Source organism: Macaca nemestrina, chromosome 9, assembly GCF_043159975.1.
Source record: "Macaca nemestrina isolate mMacNem1 chromosome 9, mMacNem.hap1, whole genome shotgun sequence".
NCBI classification, from domain to species: domain Eukaryota; kingdom Metazoa; phylum Chordata; class Mammalia; order Primates; family Cercopithecidae; genus Macaca; species Macaca nemestrina.
In genome coordinates this window covers 73,727,563-73,748,677 of record NC_092133.1, presented here as the reverse complement: position 1 = coordinate 73,748,677, position 21,115 = coordinate 73,727,563, and the positions used below count along the sequence as shown (strand labels likewise).

At 44.5% G+C, this 21,115-nt stretch overlaps 1 protein-coding gene and 1 long non-coding RNA gene across 21 annotated transcripts in view; one reads left to right on the top strand and one right to left on the bottom strand.

Moving 5' to 3' along the window:
• The window catches only part of LOC105465975 (potassium calcium-activated channel subfamily M alpha 1), a 763,404-nt gene that overhangs the window by 252,165 nt on the left and 490,124 nt on the right, over positions 1-21,115 (top strand). The gene's annotated exons all lie outside the window — the stretch shown is intronic.
• Positions 12,032-19,127, bottom strand: LOC139356021 (uncharacterized). Its single transcript, XR_011607384.1, has 3 exons — positions 19,053-19,127; positions 12,265-12,355; positions 12,032-12,150 (listed from the first exon to the last, which is right to left on the bottom strand). It is a non-coding gene; the product is annotated as an uncharacterized lncRNA (long non-coding RNA).

Genomic DNA, 21,115 nt, shown 5'->3' with positions numbered 1-21,115 from the left:
TAGAGACAGGGTTTTTACCATGTTGGCCAAACTGGTCTCGAACTCCTGACCTCAGGTGATCCCACCTGCCTTGGCCTCCCCAAGTGCTAGGATTACAGGTATGAACCACCATGCCTGGCCCCACTTGGAATATTATTTGTCTTTAAATTTGCATAGAGTTGTAAATAAAATAAGTGTCAAAGAAATGTGCCTTCTAGAAAATTTAGAATGATTTATGTGGTTTGTCTTATATTTCTTCTGGATGGAGCTGCTCTGTAGCATCACTGGTTAAACACAGGGTCGGGGCTATTCTCCTCCAATTACAAACTGATCTTGGACAGGCTGCTTCACTGTGTCTCACTTGCTCCATCTGTAAAATGGGAATAATGGTAACACCTGTTTCATAGACTTGTTAGTTAATACATGTGCTTGGAATGTGTCTAGCACGTAGTAGGAGCTGAACAAGGATCACCTCTCATTAGGGGCTGCAGGGGGACTGGTGGCTGCTGCTGAAGCCTTCAGAACCTCCCTTCACATGCTCACCACAGCTCCTCCAGCAGGCAGAAGGCTGACTCTGCGATACAGAGAAATTACCCCAAAGGGAGCTTTTCATCAGAGGTGGCTGATGGGTGCCTGATGGATACTTTTTCCTCCCTGGGTGGTCCCAAGATGACTCTTCCTAGATGAAGGGCCTCCTCCTGAGCCTTGTTGTAGCTCAGTGGAAAATAAATAAAGAGGTAACAAAAAGTCCATGAAGAAGAAACAGTTTGTTGGTTGCCACCTCTCAGGGCCGGTCTGATTTAATTGACCTCAAGCCTGCTATGAGTACTCATGTGGCTAGGATAAGTGGCACTGAAAGCTGGGTTGCCCAGCATCTTTGCTCTCAGAGCCCTACTTTATGACCCTCTTAGGGGTTAGTGCCTATCAGGAGGGTGTTTTCAGAGTATCTGTGGGGAAGAAGGGCTCGGATTTAAAATTGATTCTAAGTCAATAATTCAAAAATATAAACAAGGGAATTTGTGGTTGCTCACACAATTAATTTGGATCAGCAGCACCTATGGAGACGTTGCTGGGAATCCCAAGGAATGTAGGGATTTTTTAAAAAGTGTCATTGAAACTTAGACCATAATCACTGGGTCCCAACAGGCTCTAGTGTTAATTCAAATTGCTATCTATTTGGTAGAGAAAGAGAATTTCAGCGCCAGAAGGTACCATAGAGAGACCTTATAGTTCCACCTTATACTGCCGAGAAGGAAACCGTGGCCTGGAAAGAGCCCGTGATGTGTCCATGTTTACACTGCAAGTTAGTGTCAAATATTCCATTTTTTGGAAGGAATTTTACTTACATGCATATTTTCCATTATGTTTATAAATTTCCCCCTATTTTAAATTATCCCCATTCCCTATTTGTATCTTTCATTTTTTCTTTATAAACCTTATGATTCTCTAATATACTATGTATACTTTATTTATTTTACTTATCATCTATCTTCCCCTATCTCCACTAAAATCCAAACTAACTCCATAAAAGCAGGGCTTTTTGTCTGGGTCACTCCTGTATGGTGGACACTTATTTCCTGGAACACAGTAGGGACTGAATGAATGAATGTGTTGAATGAATGGATGAGAGCCTGAAGGGTCTCATAGATCCATCTTGGTAGTTCTCCTTTGGTCATCTAATTCAGAGAACCTTGGGGAGAAACAGAAACGCCATTTCTACTCCAAATGGGAATCTAAGGTCATAAAAGCTAGCGTTACCCAGGGCTAAGCTGTAAGTATTGGCATTCTGAGAACGAGGTCATAAGTTTGGAGACTGCGCTTTCTCTTTGAAATGGAAAAGTCACTTCATTTCACCACATCCACTAGGGTGCATGAGGTAAACATCAGACATGCTGGATGCTTGAGGCGTCATTCCTTCAAAAGGGGACAACAGCTTTCATGAGGGTTCTACTAGGCTAAGGAGAGAGGAGCAGATTTTCCAGGGGGAAGGGATGGCAGAAGCAAGACTGGGAAGGCAGGCGTAATCATTCATCTGAGCTCCTACTATGTGCTGGGCTCAGAACCAGATGTGGGTCTACAGCTTATTTATGGGTGCATTTGAAGGAGTAAGCGTTTATGAGTAGGACAATGAGGGAAAAAAGGATGAACATTTTCTGCCTATTTCCTGAAATGTGTCTTAATTCCTTCCTAAGGAAGGCTGAGCAAGAGAGTAATGCAAGAAGAGAAAGTCTCTTCAAAGGAGCCCAGCTAGGGGCTGTAGATGAAAGGATTCCTTTGTGAATAAAATGAAGGAAGGAAACTGAAATGGTTCAGTGGTTGAACCACTGGCTGAATGAAGACCTGAAATAAGGGAAATGCTTCTCAAAATTAGAGACGAGGCTGGGCTTCCTAAAGATGACTCATGGGGAGGGAGGCCCCTTGAGCTGGAGGGCTCAGTGGAAACCTAGACAGAAATGAAATGTAGCAGTCAAGTCTTTGGCAGAAATTGAAGAATGTTCTTTATGTCGATACCCACCATGTGAAGAGGGTGACAGTGAGTATGATGCCTTTAGATGCATATGAAAGAACTTTCAGACAACAACATAAAATTTCCAAAATATTTTGTTTAACCTGTTGGCACACTTTCATTCATTTTTCCCCCTCTGAGAGTGACTATTTGTAACCCCAACTAATAATGAACTCTAGTGTTTATGAAGGATTTACTAAATGCCACTTACAATACCAGGTGCTTTTTCTACATCACTTTCATTAATCCTCATATCCCTACTGAGAGTAGGTAGCCCATTCATCCCCATTCAGTGGAGCCCATAGGGGAGGAAGCTGACGTGGGAGGCTGGCTCATTTCCCTTAGTGATGGCAGTCTGATGGAGGTGCTGACCCAAGTGGACACCAAATGTTTGGTATTGAAAAATAACACAGTGCAGCATTATGGGGCAGGCATAGGGCGCTGCTGGCCAATGAGCTGGATATAGTCTTGATGTGATTTTATGTCATTAAAGAAACATTAAGTTGCTAAGAGTAACACACCTTTTACCCCTGTAATCATAAATCTGTAATCTACTTTTAAAATCTACTGATAAGCTTCCAAAATTATGGGTTCCTTTAAGAAAGTTTCTCTTTAGTTCTCATTTTATTGTTGTTGTTGTTTGTTTGATTGATTGTTTTCTTTCCTGCCTATCTACGTCTGATTTTCTCTTTACAACTGCATCCTAGATGCCTTCCTTAGTCTCTTCTGCTTCTCTTCTATCACTCTTGTTTGTTTTCTGCTTCTTTATATATTATCTGCTGTTTTCTTTTCTGAACTTTTCCCTCTTCTGTCTGTGCCCATTAGTATCCCTTAAATGCCCATGAAAAGAAATTCAAGTGAGTTCTTATTGCTTATTGGGTAGAAGAGGGTTTTATGCTTTAATTTAAAAATGGTAGAGGATTTAATAATATTTCTGTCTTTAAAAGATAATAACATTACATTGCTTTTTTACTTTATTTGTATTAGAAAAATATTCTGATTCTCCATTAGGCAGTTGTCCTTGATGGAGTGAGAAAAAGGCTCAGAATTCCATCAAGCAGGTGTATCACGAAGTTGATATTTGGTCTGTTGCCTTTGCTGTTTATTCATTATTCAATTTAATACAGAAATCATTAAACATACACTGTTTTCTATGGTGCCAAACATCAAATGAAACACATGCTTATGCTTGTGAACCAAGAACTTGTAGAAACCAGACAATTACCAAGGGCGTCAAAACGTCTCATCTTGGTGCTTGTAATTGAACAGTGAAAATGAATGTACGTGTAGGGGCCATGGAATGAGGATTTTAATTAGAATCAGAGGATGGGGTGAAGAGCAGTCATTTACAATATTACACAAGTCATCTTACAATGAATAATAATCCTGTCTTGAAATTCCACCCCTCCTGCCATGTGATTATAAATTTGTTGGTTTATAATTGGGTAAGTCCCACCAGTCCCGTGAAATTGCACCATGCTTTATGTTTGCATATAGTGCTTTATGCTTGTCAAGGTGCTCTGCCTTCTGCTGTCTTATTTGGCATCTAAACGTCCTAAATACCCTGAAAGTAATGAGACCTGGAGCTAAGAGCTCTCTTTACAATGAGGAAGCTGAGGATCAGAGAGCTATATCATTTGCCTTGACTACAGCAAGTTGCTAGTGGCTGTAGACCCAATGCAGACCCCACCCAAACCAGAGCCCCACCCAAACCAGGGTTTTTTCCTGAATGCATATGGCTAGAGAGAGACATCCCAGTATCCACTGTGTTGAAGGTAGAAAATGCAGAAGGTGGTAGAGTGAGCTAACCAGCTTGGTGGCCCTCAACCCAGCAAGAGACAGATTTTCCTTCCTCTCCCTGAAGGGTTAAGACAAAAGAAATATCTGAAACTTTTCCTAGCTAAGCCTTTGCTCCAGAACTCAGGCACTTTTGTGATGGAAGTGGGACAATGAGGAGGCAGAAAAAGTCACCACCTCACCTGGGTCCCTGTGAAACCATTCCACCCAGATGAGTGAGTCAGTGGGTATTCTTTTCCTGGCCTGTCAGCTCGGTGGCACCTGAGGCTGCAGTGACCCCCAGTGCTACTTCAGGTGAATGAGCACACAGAGCATTTTCAGAGCTGTGGCTTACTCTCTCAGTTTATAGCGGTTTAAATGCTTGGGACTTCTCTGAACTCGTTGAAGGAAATAAAGCCCCTCTGTCTTTGGATCCCTAGAATTGGAAGCTCATGTATTCGTGATGCTGGAAAGGACAAATATTCATTGAAAGAAAATAGCTCACATTTATCGAGGACTCACTATGAGCCAGGCATGGAGTGAAGCACCTGGTTGGCCTCACCTTGAACTCTCACACCCAGACTAGGAGGTAGGCACTGTGATAATTGCTGTTTTACACAGGATGGGGGCTCAAAGTGGTTGAATGACTTGCTGAGGGTTGCACAGCTGCTAAGTAGTCTGCCTCGATGGCCTCTACTTCCCAGAACCTCCAACAAGGGATATCTTCTGAGGCAGTGGCTTTCACACTCTTAGAGGCCTGGAACTCTGTGTACACTAACTAAAACCTAGCTGCTTTGATTAAAGGATTGGGGTCAGGAGGAGACTGTACCCTCATGGCCCAGCAAGAGTTCTGCAAAACCCTTGGAATTCGCAGTAGAGCAGATCAGGATGCTAATGCCAGCCTTCTCTGGAAGTCTGTTTCTTTGAAGTGGAGATCATTTCCACCACACCCCAGAGGGACCCATCTAGTCAACACCCGCCTGCCCAGCCACAAGTTCCCTACTGGAAAATAATCATTTCCCATGTTCTAGTTGGGGAAGGACCCAGCAGCTCTTTCTCTTTGGCCTGTCTCTCTTCCTTTTATGGGCCAGCTAAAAGGAATCCCCCAGAGGTCATCTTTGTCCTTGGCATGGGAAAGAGCAGAGGCCTTGTCAGCAGGTGGGGGAGGTAGGAAATGCTGTTCTCCTGTGGGCTGAAGGTCAGTGAAAGGTGAGCTGGGGCTCCTGAGGCCAGCAGGTTCTGGCACAGAAGCAGCCCCGGAGGAAGCTGCCCTGGAATGTGCTGTGGACAGAACTGCGTAGATCCCTTCTTCCTCATGTCCAGGCTGTCCCAGCGTCTCTGACCTGGCCAAGGTCACCTAGGCACAGGCTCTCCTCCTTACCTCACAGTCAAAAAGAACTTATTAGCACGTGTAATCTAAGTGTTCCCACTCCTCATTTGAAAAGGAACACATTTATTTATTTATTTATTTATTTAATTTATTTTGAGAGGGAGTCTTGCTCTATCACCTAGGCTGGAGTGCAGTGGCGCGATCTCAGCTTACTACAACCTGCGCCTCTTGGGTTCAAGTGGTTCTCCCACTTTAGCCTCCTGAGTACCTGGGATTACAGGCATGCGCCAGGACTCTTGGCTAATTTTTGTATTTTTAGTAAAGATGGGTTTTTGCCATGTTGGCCAAGCTGGTCTTGAATACCTGACCTCGGGTGATCCACCCACCTCAGCTGGGGTTACAGGCATGAGCCACCGCGCCCAGCCTCATTTTTTTTTTTTGAATGAATTAAAAAAAAAAAGACTTATATGGCAGTCGATAGAATAATTATCTTGAAATTAGCCACTTATCTTCTAGAAAAAAAAAATGTTTGTTGTTCTTCTGATATTGGTAGGAGCTTCTTCCTCTTCCAAGGTGACTTTTTGGATAACACCCTGAGGGGACTGCCCTTCATCCTTTATCTCCATTTCAGCCATTCCATTCCTTCTGTGACTCCTGGGATAAAATAAACGTTAGTGGGCATTGTTCCATTACAGGGTTCCCTCTTGGTGTGTTCCATTGTTATCTGCCCCTCTCTCCCCAGGACCTATTCTCCCAGGAAATGATAAACCTGGGGGATTTAGTGGTGGAGAAGGTCTACAGAGCCCAACCTCAACTTGAAATTCCCCCAGCCTCTGTTGGAAGCCAACTAGGTACCTGATTTTCCTGAGTGGGACACGGCAGCCCTTGGGTGGTCATAGCACCACAGTGTGCTGTTTTACTTACCTGCATCTTTTGGCCATGCCAGCAGCAAGAGCCTCTTGGACCTAGAATGACCAAGGACCATGGCCTGTCTGAGTTTTAACTCTGGATTTAGAAGATCGGGGATCTTGTTTCAGGCATTTACTCATCAACAAATACCACGTTCATTGCAGGTAGGGTTCTTGGAAAGTAAGCTCTGACACAAAGTTGAGTGTGCTGGAGGCTCATGCCCACAGGAGTGCGGGAAGGCAGTAGGACTGTGCAGAGGTTGAGTCGTGATGCAGGCTGGATGCAGCCACAGCCAGCCCCAAGAGCACCAAGATGGCCTGCCAGCATTGTGCCAGAATGAGTGCCAGGATGGGCTGACATGGGCCTTTATTCCCTCACTCCCATCACTCAGAGGAGGTGGGCTGCCCCTGAAGGGCATGACCTCGGGCCAGATAGCTCTCTGCAACTGAGCAAGCCCTGAAGAAGCTGCTGACAACCCTCTCAGCAGCTGAGCAGCAAGTCCTTCTTGAAGGGGGTCTGTGCCTGTCACAGGATTTTCTCAATGGCTGAGGCACTGTGTTGAAGCATGGCAGATCAAGTTGGAAAGGCTTGGTCTCTGTCTATGAAGTGCTTGCAGTACTGTTGCCCTGACTGCAGTGTGGTGGCTGCTTGGTAGTCCCAGGCAGGCACCGGGTCATTAACAGCCGCATGAATCCCCTTGTCACTCCTAGGAGATATATACCAGCATCTCTGTTTTGCTGAATAACAAAGTGAGGCTCTGAGGTGTTGAGTAGCTCCTAGAGGTCATACAGCCAGCTGGGAAAGATGCCAGATTTCAAACTTAGGTCAGATTCTGAAGGCAGTGTGCTTTCCTTTATTCATAATCGCCTTTGAGGTTGAAGGCAGAGCCAACAGGAGCATCACCATTGTGGGTGTTCGGCAGTGTCCTGTCTCCTACGCTTGCTCATACCCAGTGTTAGCACTGGACCTGGACTCTAGCTGTCCCCTGCCAATGGTGCCACAGCTCCATGCCTCTTCCGTGACCTTCACTACTTTCTCAGCCCGTGGGGCTTCCTCTTCCTCTTGACTTTTCTCAGCACTTAGGTGTTGGCCATAACTATGTTTTTGGATGACTGCATTGGGTAAGTCCCACCAGTCCTGTGAGATTGCACCTTCCCAAAAGGCAAGGAAGTTGTATGGAAACTGATATAGGCCTTCTGTGAGATTCCTTTGCTCACAGTCCAGGAAGCTGTGTCTGGGGCAGCTTCCTTCCCCTAAATATAGATACTTCTGGCTTCCTGTCTGGAATCAGGGTGTTGTGAAATGTGGGCACTCACTCAGCCCTAGGGATCATGGGGAACACTACCAGCTTTCCCATTAAACCCAGCTGGTAAAATGGACTCATGTCTGTTTGTTCTTGGGGTTTGTATTCCCTCCTACCTCAAGGAACTGCAAGAGAAGGGACAGAGAAGACGAAGGCATCAGCAAGTCTGTGCCCAGGAGTGCAATAATCCTTGTGTTTACTGGAAGGGAAGGCTGGCATTGAACCCATGTCAAGATAGGTTTGGAGAAAACCCAAAGATGCCAAGGCCTTGCCTTCCATCCCCTGTGATCTACTACTTAATCAAATGGCCAAGGATGTGTTAAGAGGGAGAAATGTGTAAATGTTTAGAGAGCAGTGAGTTGTGAGCTGTAAATGGCCCTGGCATGTTTATAAGAAATGAGCAGGCCAGAAATGAAACCCCAATAGTTTTATCGTGTGGATAGAATTACCAAACTGATGGATGGAGGGAGTGTTCTGGTTGTTAAATATTTGGGCCTTGGGAGTCTTTTGATGTAGCGCCTTGTGACAACTGCTTGCAAAGTGAGCTCAGACTAGCTTAAATTAGCTTAGGCCCACATGTTTGGGAAGGGATGCTGGAGTAGATTCCCTCCATGGTGGTTTGCAACTCTACCTTCTAAGAGTTCAGAACTCTGGTAGTCAGATCGCCTAGGCTTGGCCAGATCAGGGCACCTGGGGAAGGGTTTGTCTCTGCCTCTTACCACCACATGAAGTACTCAAAGTCTGGGTGATTGTGGACAGGGCTTCAGATAAGGAAACTTAAGATTCTCAATCAGCCATTGACATATGCCAAGACCACGTAATCTTTTTCATCTCATCTCCCATTATCTACCCTTCCCACAGCCATGACCACCCACTGGTCACTGTGCGTGTCTCCCTCCTTTGCCTCCTGGTATCCCTGCCGTGGTTCCTTCAGGCAAAGATGCAAGGCCTTGGCATCTTTGGGTTTTCTCCAAATCCCTAAATAATTCTGCTTGAACCTTCAGGGTCAAGCTCAAAGTGGTAACTTTTTCACAGTCTTCCTGCACCCATCAACTGGAAGCAATCACTGCCTCTACTAAAGGCCACATCAATTAGATAATCAATTAGATAGATCTAGAGTGAAAATGGAAACCACCTTCTTTTTGCATCAGTGGGATGGATGGCTGGAAACATGGATGGCCAGACAAGTGAAAGAGGAATAGAAGGAAACATGAGTGGAAGGACAAATGTAGTGTCTCCTGCTTAAAAAAAATACCATTTCAACTTTCTTAACCTCACCTGTAATAGAGCTAGGAACAATAGCCCCATCTCGTTATGTGAGAATTAAAATACCTAGCCGTAGGTATGAAGCACTATCCCATTATTGTTGTTATTTTGGAAAATAACTTTGTAAAATGTTCAACCCTATAAGGAAATTATTCTTTTTAAGATTCAAGCTTAAAATCAAATATTCCTAGGGCTTGTAATTTGCCATGCAGACCTACACCCTCATGTTACTGTTGAAGAAACTGAGTCCAGAAGAGGGGAGGGAGGGACTTGCTCACACTCCCAGAGTTGGTGGCAGCTGGGTGGCAAAGTATGATTTTCAAAAAGTTAAAATTGTGACTCATACAAATCTAGAATGTGGACATGTCAAAAATGCATTTAGCTCATTAATGAGGCACCAACAAGATGGCAGCATGAGTTTACACAGGCACTGGAGGAAGAGTGTTGGAATGAGATTGCTAGATTAGAAACAAAACTGGTTAATGTCCTACACGGGAGTCAATTCATAAACTTTGAGATTATCTTTTCTCCTGGACAGAAAACATTTGCATTTCTACTAGGCAAATTCCTACACATTGATGTGTAACTTCACAGAATCTGGCTATTTATTTGGTAGCAAATATCAAGTCAACAAAGTTAATTTCCCCTAGGTAACTAAATATTTCTTGGGCAGGTTGTTAAATATTGCTCCAAAGGGGACCTTGAAAGGACATCACACATTTCCATTCCATTGCCTGACCCCTGCTAATAGAACCAAGTCTTCTCACCCAAGCCGTTTCTCTCTTCCTCTTCCATCTCTCTGCTGCATGCAGAGAGCCTGGTGCCTTGCTTCCATTTTCTCATTGGAAAAATGAGGGCCATAATACCTGCCTTCTCCACAGGACTGATTCTGTCCAGTTATGACTTGGGGAACCAGGCTAGCCCATGGGAGAAGGTCACACAATCCTGGATCCGGAAGAGCTTGGCATCCAAGGGAAAAACAGGTGTGGGCAAACAATTGCACCACCATTTGGTAATGGCTGTGGCAGCCAAGAGCAAAGTACTGTGGCAGCCTAGAGAGAGGAGTGACTTGGCTGAGTAAAGGAAGAGAAAAAGATTGAGAGAGGAACACTGAACTGGGATTCCCAAGACCCGTAGATCTGTTCGTGAAAAGAGAGAAAGGCATGGTCAGCCCGGTGAGCTGCAGATGTTAAGATATAGGGACTAAAAAGTAAGACACTTTCCATTTAATTTGCATATGCTGAGCTTTTGTTATGTGGCAGGTTCTGTGTTTAGTCCTGGGGAGTGGCAGGGATGGGAACAATCTTCAGCAAAACAAGAAACAAATTCTAGTCCTTGTGGAGTGATTCCAGGAAGCTGGGGGTTTGGGTGGATTTGAGAGGGGAACAAGGGAGTGGAGAGGAGTGGAGGCAAAAGAGGCTGGAGAGACTGGTCTTGCACTGAATGATGATATGGTTGATAGCTCCTGACCAAACAATTAATCTTTGTTCAGAACTTTCTCTTTGGAATGTCTGTGACTGCCTTCTGGGGAAGGCAAACAAACGTGAACTCAAGAAGTTTACAATTTAGCTAGGGAAACAGGATGTGCAAGCAGGAACAGCCAACTATGAGAAGGTGGGTAAGATAACTGTTGACTCCATGCTTTAAGGGAAGGAGAACTCTTTGTGGCTTGGGTGGTCAGCAAGAATTTCTTGAGAAGAGATACTCTTGATTGGGCTGTGTAAATAAAAGAGCAAGGAGTACATTGTAGGAGGGGAATTGCTCCCAGCAGAGCCTAGAAGCAGAGAAATTTTCCAGGGTTTCCAGAAGAGATTGAATAGGTGCAGTGGGCCATGTGGTGACGCATCTTGAGTGTCCAGCTGGAGAACTGGAAGTGCACATTGTAACAGGGGTGGAAAACTCAGAGGCTGATAGGGAATGGGGAGGTTGCAATGAGGGCACCAGTGGGGACTTTGACCAGAGGAGTAAGAGTCTTCCCAGATGAAGGGAGCAGCTGCCTCACAGCTCTGGCCAACTGTGGACATTTGGCCAGTTTGTAATTTGTCAAAAGAAGTCAGAAATCTGCATTTTTGTGAAATCTCCAGATTTTGTACCTGTTGTCAATTTAATTAAAATATTAAAATCAGTCCATGGGTCAAGACTGCTGACCTATGCATGGGGCCTGGGGGGAAACTTGTGGCGCTCCAGCTTGCGGCTTCTCTGTAGGTAGTGCAACTGTTGAAGATTCCTACACACGGGTGCCACAGGGGAAGATGGCACAGGAAAGGAGTGTGGACCTGGAGAAACACGTAAGGAGCAGGCAGCAACAGAGGTAGGGCCATATGCAACTGTGGCCAGGGGTCACATATCATACTGAGCAGAGTTCACCTTGCCCAAGAACCACAAACCCAGGACAAATAGAAGGGAAATAAAATAAAGGAAAGGGAGGCAGCATGTCTCGTTCAGGGTTGGGTAAGTAGTATGTATTTGGTTTCTTTTCCTAGCTGTCTTTAAAGAAGGCTGGGCAGTGCTGGCCTGTATTTCTGAGGAGAGGGTTCAAGTGCACTATTGGATGGCTCAGAGTCTTCATATGGTGTTATTGTACAAAGAGCACTGGACTAGAAGTTGGGAGATCTGTATTACAGAAATGACTGGTGTTAGCTGAGTGCACCACTGTGTATCAGCTATTTTGTGCATATTTTTAGTGATTCACTGTGACTCTACTTTTCAAGGTCAAGGTCACAGAGCTGGTCAATGCAAGGCTGGGATTGGAATGAGACTTCAAAGGCCAAGTCTTTTCCAGTAGACCCCACTACTGCACAGGCCTATGCTGAGTCCCTCCACATGCTCCATGTTACCTGTTGTGTGAACTTGGATAGGTCATTTTCCACAGAGGAGAAGAGAGGAAACTACCGCAGGGTTTGCTGGTCCAGTCTCAACATGCTGTGGTTCTGCAGTTGAGATGCATCTCATTTGTATGTTGACATTTTGTGCTTCTAAAGGTCTTTGGATGTTTAGCTTCAAACAAAGAGCTAGGGATTGGAGATGCATCAATCTCAACAGGCAGCGGCAGGGGTTGAGACTAGAATGAACTTGGCAGCCCTGCAAGAAAAGATGTGTTCTTATCGTATGTGGAAGGGCTTTTTTTGGTAGGAAATAGGTACTTGGACTTGTAAAAATCAGGCATTCCAGCATGGCTGTCCCCAAGGCCCACACCTGGAGGCTTAGACTGCAGCTTTTGCTATTTTCATATCTTTCTCCGCTTCTGTCCTCTCTGAATGTTTCCAAACCTCCAAAGGACCTGCAACTTTAAAGAGAAATATTATTGATGTGGTTGAATCTATTTTTAACCTGCTGGGGTTGGTGCACATCCAAAGCGGAAGAATTTGGTTTCATATCTATTTTATCTACATCAGGACCTCTTTACCTAAAATCCATTAAAAGATAACAGAAACAGAGCTGACTTCAGACAACATTCAATTGGTTCATATTTTGGGGGGCAATATGTCATGCCCCACCTTGCTGTAGCTGAGACATGCATTTAACATTTCCAAGGAGCCACAGAAAAAGACACAGAAAACCTTTTATTGCATTTAGAGATTAGAGGAGGGTTTTTCTCCTAAATATGGAGCCGTTTCCTTGACTCAGCAGGTATGCAAGATGGATATGAAAGCAAAAGATGTTCCCTTGCCATGAAGCAAGTATTTTTGGGTCATAGATCTTATTGATCAGACTTACTCAATTGGACATTTCTCTTGTATGCACACATGTTCTCTCTCTCCTCTGTCTCCTGTTGCCTCAGTAACTTCCAGAGAGACTTCCAAAAAGACAGTGGGTTTTTAGAGTTGAGAGTTAAAACTTCTGGAATGTTGTTCTAGCTCCTGGGGTTGGGCAGGGAAAGGCAATCCTCAAATATAGGTGGGGCCTCAGAGGAAGTTTGGTGAATCTGTCAACTAGAATTGTTTCTTGAAAATTCTCATTGAGGTAACCTCTATCCTAAAAGGATTCCAATATACATCTAGGGTTGAAAAGGAATGAACTAATGGCCTTACTCAGACTGATTTAATGAGCATAGGGCCAGAGCCACAAGAGTCCAGACTGGGTTTAGAGTAGAGGTTCACACATGGCTGCCAGTTAGAATCACCTACAGGACTTAGAAAAAATTCCAGCACCTAGGCCCCCCCTTCAGAGATCCTTATTCAGTTGGTCTGAGTGAGGTCTAGGCTTCTATATTTTGTAAATCCTCCCAGACGACTTCATTGTCATTTCTACTCTAGAGCTATGCTTCCCAGACTCTAATGTACAGGGAAATTACCTGGGGTTCTTGTTAAGATGCAGATTCTGAGGACCTAGAGAAATGGCAAGACATACCATGTTCATGGACTGGAAGACTCATCCTAGTAATGGTGCCAGCTTACCCCCAAATTTCTCTATAGATTTAACATAATTCCAACCAAAATCTAAGCAGGACTTTTTGTAGATATAAACAAACCAATTTCTAAAATTTATGTGGAAAGGCAAAGTAACTAGAATAGGTAAAATAATTTGAAAAAGAAGTGTATATTAGAAGGAATCACCAATCACCCTACCTGATTTTAACACTTATTACAAAGCTATAGTAATCAAGACAATGTTGTATTGGCAAAGGGATAGACACATAGATCAATAGAGCAGACTAGAGTCTAAAAATAGACCTACAACAAATATGGTCAATTGCTTTGATAGAGGTACAAAGACAATTCAATGGAGAAGGAAAGTCTTTTCTACAATGGTGTTGAAACAATTGGACATCCAAAGGCAAATGAAACAAAACAAAACAAAAAGCTCACCCTAAACTTCATGCCTTATACAAAAATTGACTCAAAGTGGATCACAGATATAAGCATAAAACTATAAAACTTTGATAAAAACACATAGGAGAAAATCTTTCTGACCTCAAGTTAGGTAAGTTAGACATGACCCCAAAAAGATGATTCACAAAAGAAAAATGGATCACTTGGACACCAACAAAATTAAAAGCTATTATTCTGTGAAAGATACTATTATGAGAACGAAAAATAAGCTACATAATAGGAGAGAATACTTAAAAATCACATATATCACAGAAGACTTTATATAGCCAGGATATATAAAAAACTCTCAAAATTCAACAGGAAAAGAACAAGCTACCCAACTGGAAAATGGGCAAAAGACTTGAACAGACACATGATCAAAGAGGATATTTGGATGGCAAATAAGCACAGAAAAAGAACATCAGCATCTTTAGCCATTAGGGAAATGCAAATATAAGCAATGATGAGATATGAATACACCTATTATAATGGCTGAAATAAAAATACTAACAATACCAAGTAGTGGTGAAGATGGAGAGCAACTGGAACTCCCAGACATTACTAGTGGGAATGCAAAATGATGTAGCTATTCAGGAAAACAGTTTAGAAGTTTTCTTATAAAATTAAACATACACTTAGCATATTACCAGAAATTCAATGTCTAGGTATTTACCCTAGGGAAATGAAAACTTAAGTTTATACAAAAACATTCATATACATGTTTATAGCATCTCTATTCATAATTACCCAAAACTGGGAAGAACCTCAGTGGGTGAATGGTTAAAACATCTGTGGTACATCTTTACAATGAATGCTGTGCAGTAGCAAAAAGAATGAACTATTGATGAAAGCCACAACTTGGATGAATCTCAAAAACATTTTGCTCAATTATAAAAGCCAGTGTTAATAGGTTACATATTATATGAATTTCATTTATGTGACTTCCTTGGAAAGGTAAAACTGTAGTGACAGAGGACAGATCAGTGGTTATCACTGGGTAGGGGTGGTATGTGTGATCATAAAGGATAATGCAAGATAGTTTTTGGGGCAGAGTTGTTCTGTATCTTGATTATGGTGGTGGCTATACAAATTGACACATATACTAACATTCATAGAACTTTACACCAAAAATAAAAAGTTAAATTTACTGTATAGTAATTTAGAAAATGAAACCTTTGAAAAGTGCAGATTCTTATTCAAGAGGTCTAGCAATGGGGCCTGGGACGCTGCATTTCTTATAAGCTCCTGGATGATGCTGGGGCTCTTGGGAACATAAGTGGAGGGGGTTAGGCTATAGAGGAAACATCGTAACACCCAGCTTCAGCTCATTTCATTCCTATGCTGAGAGACCTTTAATGGATCCATAGTTCTTTCAAGATAAAATTCAAATATTTTATCACTTCAAAAACTTAAGCTATTTTCCCTGAAATCTCCCATATCTCTCAGATCATACCCTAGAGTAGTGTATATTCTCTGCTTTGCTTGTGGCCTAGAGTGCTCTCTATCCACCCATTCCCTGGAGGATGAGTGGCCCCTTAGTCACTGGCCAGCTTGAAAGGCACCTTCCCAGGGAAATCATCCCTGACCCTGCCAGTCCCTGACACACCCGTGCCGAATGAGGGTGCACCTTCTAGTGCAGTGTGCATGCTATTTTGCTCTCATGTTCTTTCACTTTTCAGATGTTTCTCTCCCTAGGAACACAGGCTGTTCAAGGACAGGATCTATGTCTTGTAGGCCCAGTGCCCAGCATCATGGCAAATAGTGAGAGTTACTAGGGAGCTTACAGAATGAAGACAAACTGACTCTATAGAAATAGGAACTATGGGGAAAAGAATGAAGGATATTCATTGATTTCCAAGAACAGAAGATGCCAGGGAAGGAAAAGAGCTTCCTCCACAATCTGTGCTGCCCACTCCATGTAGGAGATAAGGTCCATCCACGTTTATAAAGAACATGTGTGTGTAGATTGGACCTGTAATATATGCATCACTTCCATCACCACCACCATCATATCTCCCCAGTATCACCACCATCTTCACCATTACTACTATGTGCCATCAACAACATTGCCATCATCATCACTGTCATCACTACCACCATCCTCATACCATCATCATCTCAATCTCTTAATGTTATTGCAATTTGTGTGATGTAACAGAAATAATAATGACTCCAAAAATGAAATAATAAAAACGTTAAAAAGCACATGTGGCTGGGTGTGGTGGCTCACACCTGCAATCCCAGCACTTTGGGAGGCTGAGGTGGGCGGATCACCTAAGGTCAGGAGTTTGAGACCAACATGTGAAACCCTGTCTCTAATAAAAATCCAAAAATTAGCTGGGCATGGTGGCGGGCACCTGTAATCTCAACTACTCGGGGGACTGAGATAGGAGAATTGCTTGAATCCAAGAGGTAGAGGTAGCAGTGAGCTGAGATCTCGCATTTGCACTCCAGCCTGGGCGACAAGAGAGAAACGCCATCTCAATAATAAATAAATAAAAAATAAAACACATGCATAGTACCTGAGAATTTGCAAAGTGATTCCTTGGAATTAACTCCAGCTGCATAATGAGGATGCACTGAATTATTCACCTTACTGCAGTCTCAGTTTTATTCTTTTCTCCAAGCTCTTATATATTATCATCTTTGGATTTCCTACACTTAAGTGGGGCTCTAGGCAGGAATTCTTCTGCCCATCTTGCAGGTAGTATAACTGAGCCCCTGGGAGGTTAAGATTATAGAACTTGTTAGCGAAGGATTGAGGAGGAAGATGGTTTCTAAGTAGGACCACCAAAGTGCCAGAGATCCCCACGAGAGGTGTGATGAGTGGCCTGAACCATCACAGAGCACAAAGCACAGGAAATCAGTTCTCAGAACTCATTTGGGAAGTCAGCAGCAAGTTCACATACCAGGGTGAAAGCGGCACTATAGAAGGATGGATGGAGGTACAGTAAAGAGGAAGAGGAAGAAAAGAGGAAACAAAACGTGGCCATAAAGTGTAGGTTCTGATACATAGTGAAGGGACAGAAGGTGAATCCTTGTCAAGTGGCTAGCCTGTGGGGAGCCACACATGCTCCAAGTTACCCCTCCTCTGCCCCCAACCAAAGAAGATTGTGCATGAGAGTTCTACCATTGATTGAGAGACTTTCTAGGATCATAACATCTGGAATTCAGCCCTGCTTTAGTCATCATCTACGGTGGTAAGTGATCTTGAATAAGTCGACTAAAGCCTCCTCTTCAGAAGGTCCCTAGAAAAGGTATCAGGGTTGCTAAAGGCTTGGGAGTGGAGGATGCACATGGATTGCCATTGCCTGCCTTGGGTTGGGTTATGGTACTTTTGAAGGAGGCAGTGACAAGGTGGCTTTGTTTCCTAGGATGGGTTGCTAGGGAGTGAGATTGTGATGCTTGTCATTTGGTCCAATTGCTACTGCCTTCAGTTGAGCACTGGTGAGGAACCTTAGTTGATTCTTCTATGTTAATGGCTCTTGCACCTCAATTTTCTTGGCAATTACTCCCCAGCTGTGCCCTTCTTGCTGCATAAAACCTCAATCAATCCTTCATTAAAATGCTACAGAAACTGAAAGATTTTTCCCCCTTGTTCCCTAATTTTTCCCTGAGTGGATTGGATATGTTATGGCTCAAATGGAAAAGGACTAGCTTTGTAAGCAGGTTCAGATTCTAGCTCAGTTCCTATTTATTTATAGCCCAAATTATTTCAACTGCTATCAAGTAAAAACTCTGTTTAATCACAGGCAGGTAAACGTGCCAATTTCATTTCATTGCCTAAGTAGTCTCCTCTGCTGTGGAGGAGGAGGATGCCACTCTGGATCTTGTCCCAGGTGCTGTGGGGCTGGGGACCAACACAGTTCAAGACTTGCTACCCACTCAGGCCTGGCCACTCAGGTTGTAGCCACTTGTGTCATTTGGTAGGAAAAGTGAGAAGTTATGAGCCAGAGTTTTCAATTCTGGTTTTGCCACTTACTGATTCTATGACTTACAAGGTTACTTAGCTTCTTGGGGTCAGGATTCACTCATTTAAAAATGGTATGTTACTAACTGCAAATATAAATGAGTTAATGTAAGCCTCCAGTCATGGCATGGCAGACCGTGGTTTCTTTTTCTTTTCCTTTTTCTTTTTTTTCTTTTTTTTTTTTTGAGATGGAGTCTTGCTCTGTTACCCAAGCTGGAGTGCAGCGGCACGATCTTGGCTCACTGCAGCCTCCGCCTCTGGGGTTCAAGAGATTCTCCTGCCTCAGCCTCCCAACTAGCTGAGATTACAGGCACGCACCACCATCCCTGGCTTATTTTTGTATTTTTAGTAGAGACAGGGTTTTGCCATGTTGGCCAGGCTCGTCTTGAACTCCTGATCTCAGGCAATCTGCCCACATTGGCCTCCCAAAGTGCTGGGATTACAGGTGTGAGCCACTGTGCCTGGCCACACAGTGATTTTTTAATTTATAGTTCATGGAAATTATAAAAATTGGCATTTTAATTATAAGTAATTGAATGAAGTCAGACATTGGAGAACTAAATGAATAAATGGACACACTTGTTCAACAAAGATTGTTGAGGATCTGCTAGGTGTCAGGCATTGAGCAAACGGATAGAGAGAATAAGCTATTCTCTCTATGAAGCTCTGGCTTCATAGAGTTTACATGGTCAGAAAGCGAGGACAATAAACATACAATTATATAATCATGCATATTGACAAGTCCTTTTTGAAAAGAACGGGGAACTATAGGAGAGAAGGGGGCAGGGGTGGCAATAAATTGTACTGGGAAGCAGTCAGGGGAGTTTTTCTTGAGAAGGCAACTTTTGAGCTGACACCAGAAAGGGGAGCAGGAATTAACTGGACAAAGAGGAGGAAGAGTATGTGTCTCACTATGAAGCAAGAAAGAGCTATGCACAGTCAAGCAAGGAGAAGTGAAGCCAGGGAGGCTGAATTGGATGGCCAAGCCAGTGCCTGGCAGGAAGGAGGCTGGAGAGGAGAGCAAGAGCATGTGGGCTTTGTGTGCCAGAGAAAGTATTTTACATTTTCACATAGACACCGTGGAAGGGTTTTAAGCAAGGAAGTAATATAATTCTATTTATTAGGACTAGATGAAGTTGAATTGAATAAAAGATTACTAAGGGTGCAAATGCCATTTTTATGGGAAGAGCTTATGCACTCACCCTGAGGGCTGGCATAAGGCAGGAGTGGCATTGAGTGTCCTTGGCTCTTCCTGGCTTTGGTCTCTGCTGTGGAACTGGGGACAGGCTTATAGATGCTGTAGCCTCAGTGGCTGCAGATTCTGCCCATCTAAAGCCATAGACTTTCCCACGACCAGGATCCATTTTGCCTTTGGGTCTGAGAATCCTCAGGAGTAGGAATTCAGAAGATGTCAGCTATGTGGCCTGAACTGGAGTTCCAACCGGATCATTTCATTCCACTATCGATTGGAAGAGGAACAGTGAAGCTGTAGTGTTAGCTGGAATAAACTGGAGTTAAGAAAGCTCACTGTGTGTTTTTCAAAAAAAAAAAAATTCTTAACAATCAGACTACTCTCAATATTGTGAGTCACCTTGACAGCACAAGGACTTGAATGGTTTGCCTGGAGGACTAATGATCTTGGCTCTCCCAGGTGCCGGTCCCCATAGGGAGATGGCGCAAACTAAGCCAGCTGTGCATCTCTCCTATTATATCATGGACCAGGGGACCATAGACACTTTGAAAGGGAATGTATCTGCCTCTCTCACACTTCAGCCTGCTTGTGGGATGGCTTGGCCCAGACAGCAGCAGGCACTATGTCTTTTCTCGATGTTCTGCCTCTTGACGTAAGCAAGCGGTCCATGGAGAGAGTTATCAGAGGCCCTTGTGTTGGATGCATGTCTTCTTATAAGCTGATAGTCCAGGGGAGAGTCCCTTCTAAACAAGAAAGGGAACTGAAGGCAGACTGGCAGCAGTTCTAATGTCCTACAAGGCTGTGGCTAGTCCTGTGAGCTGGACGGCTGGGTGTGAGGCAGGACGTCAGGCAGGGCTATGGTGAGAGCATCTCACATTTATTGAGAGCCTGCTGTCCTCTGGGCACTGTGTTTTCCTCTCACCATCCCATTTATCACTCCCAGTCATGCTCCGCTTTATGGTTGGAGCAGTTGAGGCTCAGAGGGGTTACATAAAGCACCCGAAGACATATGGGCAGGAAGTGGCAGAACCTGGATTCGAATGCAAATCTTTCTGGCTGTTTCCATATTGTCTCACAGCCTATCCCAGCATTGTGTGTGTGTGTGGGGGGGGGCGGGGGTGGGGGTGGTGGTACTTAGGGATGCCCTCTTCCTAAGGATGTGTCCTGGGGCTAAGTCATTATTGTTGGGGGTGCAGGGAAGGGACAGTGGATCAGGAGGGTCTCAGTTTGCCTCTGGCCTGTCAGTGGGCCGCCCTTCTCTCCTCTGTGATGCAGGCTGGCCTTACCAGCCTGCCCTCCTCCAGCCTGCTGAGATCCTCCCGTGAGATAACCGATCTGAAATCTTCTTAGGGAGGACGCAGGGCAGGAGAGGGAGCTGAGGCTCTAAGGGCAGCTGTGACCAACTGCCAGCAGCCACTGAGGGAGACCCCAGGCCTGGCATGGCTACAAATGGGCTCAGCTTCAAGGGAATGTAGAATTGGGCCACATTTGCCTGGGCTGGGTCAGAAATGGCAATTCCTGAGCCCATGTGACCAGCTCCCATTTGCATGGCTGAGGAGGTGCCTGGGCTTGCTGTGCACTGCCTGGCTTTCATCCCTGCTTTTTGAGGCACACATCAGCCTGGGCAGCTCTTGACCCACAAGGTGGACTCCTCTGGGCCAGCCACGGGCAGTGGCCACCCTGTCCTGCCAGGCTGCAGAAAGGCCCTGGGCCACTCCCAACTGGAGCCAGTGCTCCTGGAGAGAGCAGTGACCTGGACCAGCAGCCCTGCGGATCCCCGCTTGCTCCTGCACGCGCCTCCTCCTTGCAGTGACTCTGCAATGGGAGTGGGAGGTGTCAGAGCAATTAGGTGGAAACTCCTTTCACGCACCTGTAATTTTCGAGCTCTCTGAATCTCATTAGTTCCCGGGCTTTCCTGCTCTGCCTTCCTATTCTTTGCTCGCAGCAAATCCAGGGGGCAGCCAGTCATCCTGTTGCTGGCGGTGATGATGAGACCCCAGGCCGGTGGCACAGAGGCCTCCCTGGGAGGAAGTCCCCTGTTGGGCACCCAGCACTGTTCAGGGCCTCCTCTAG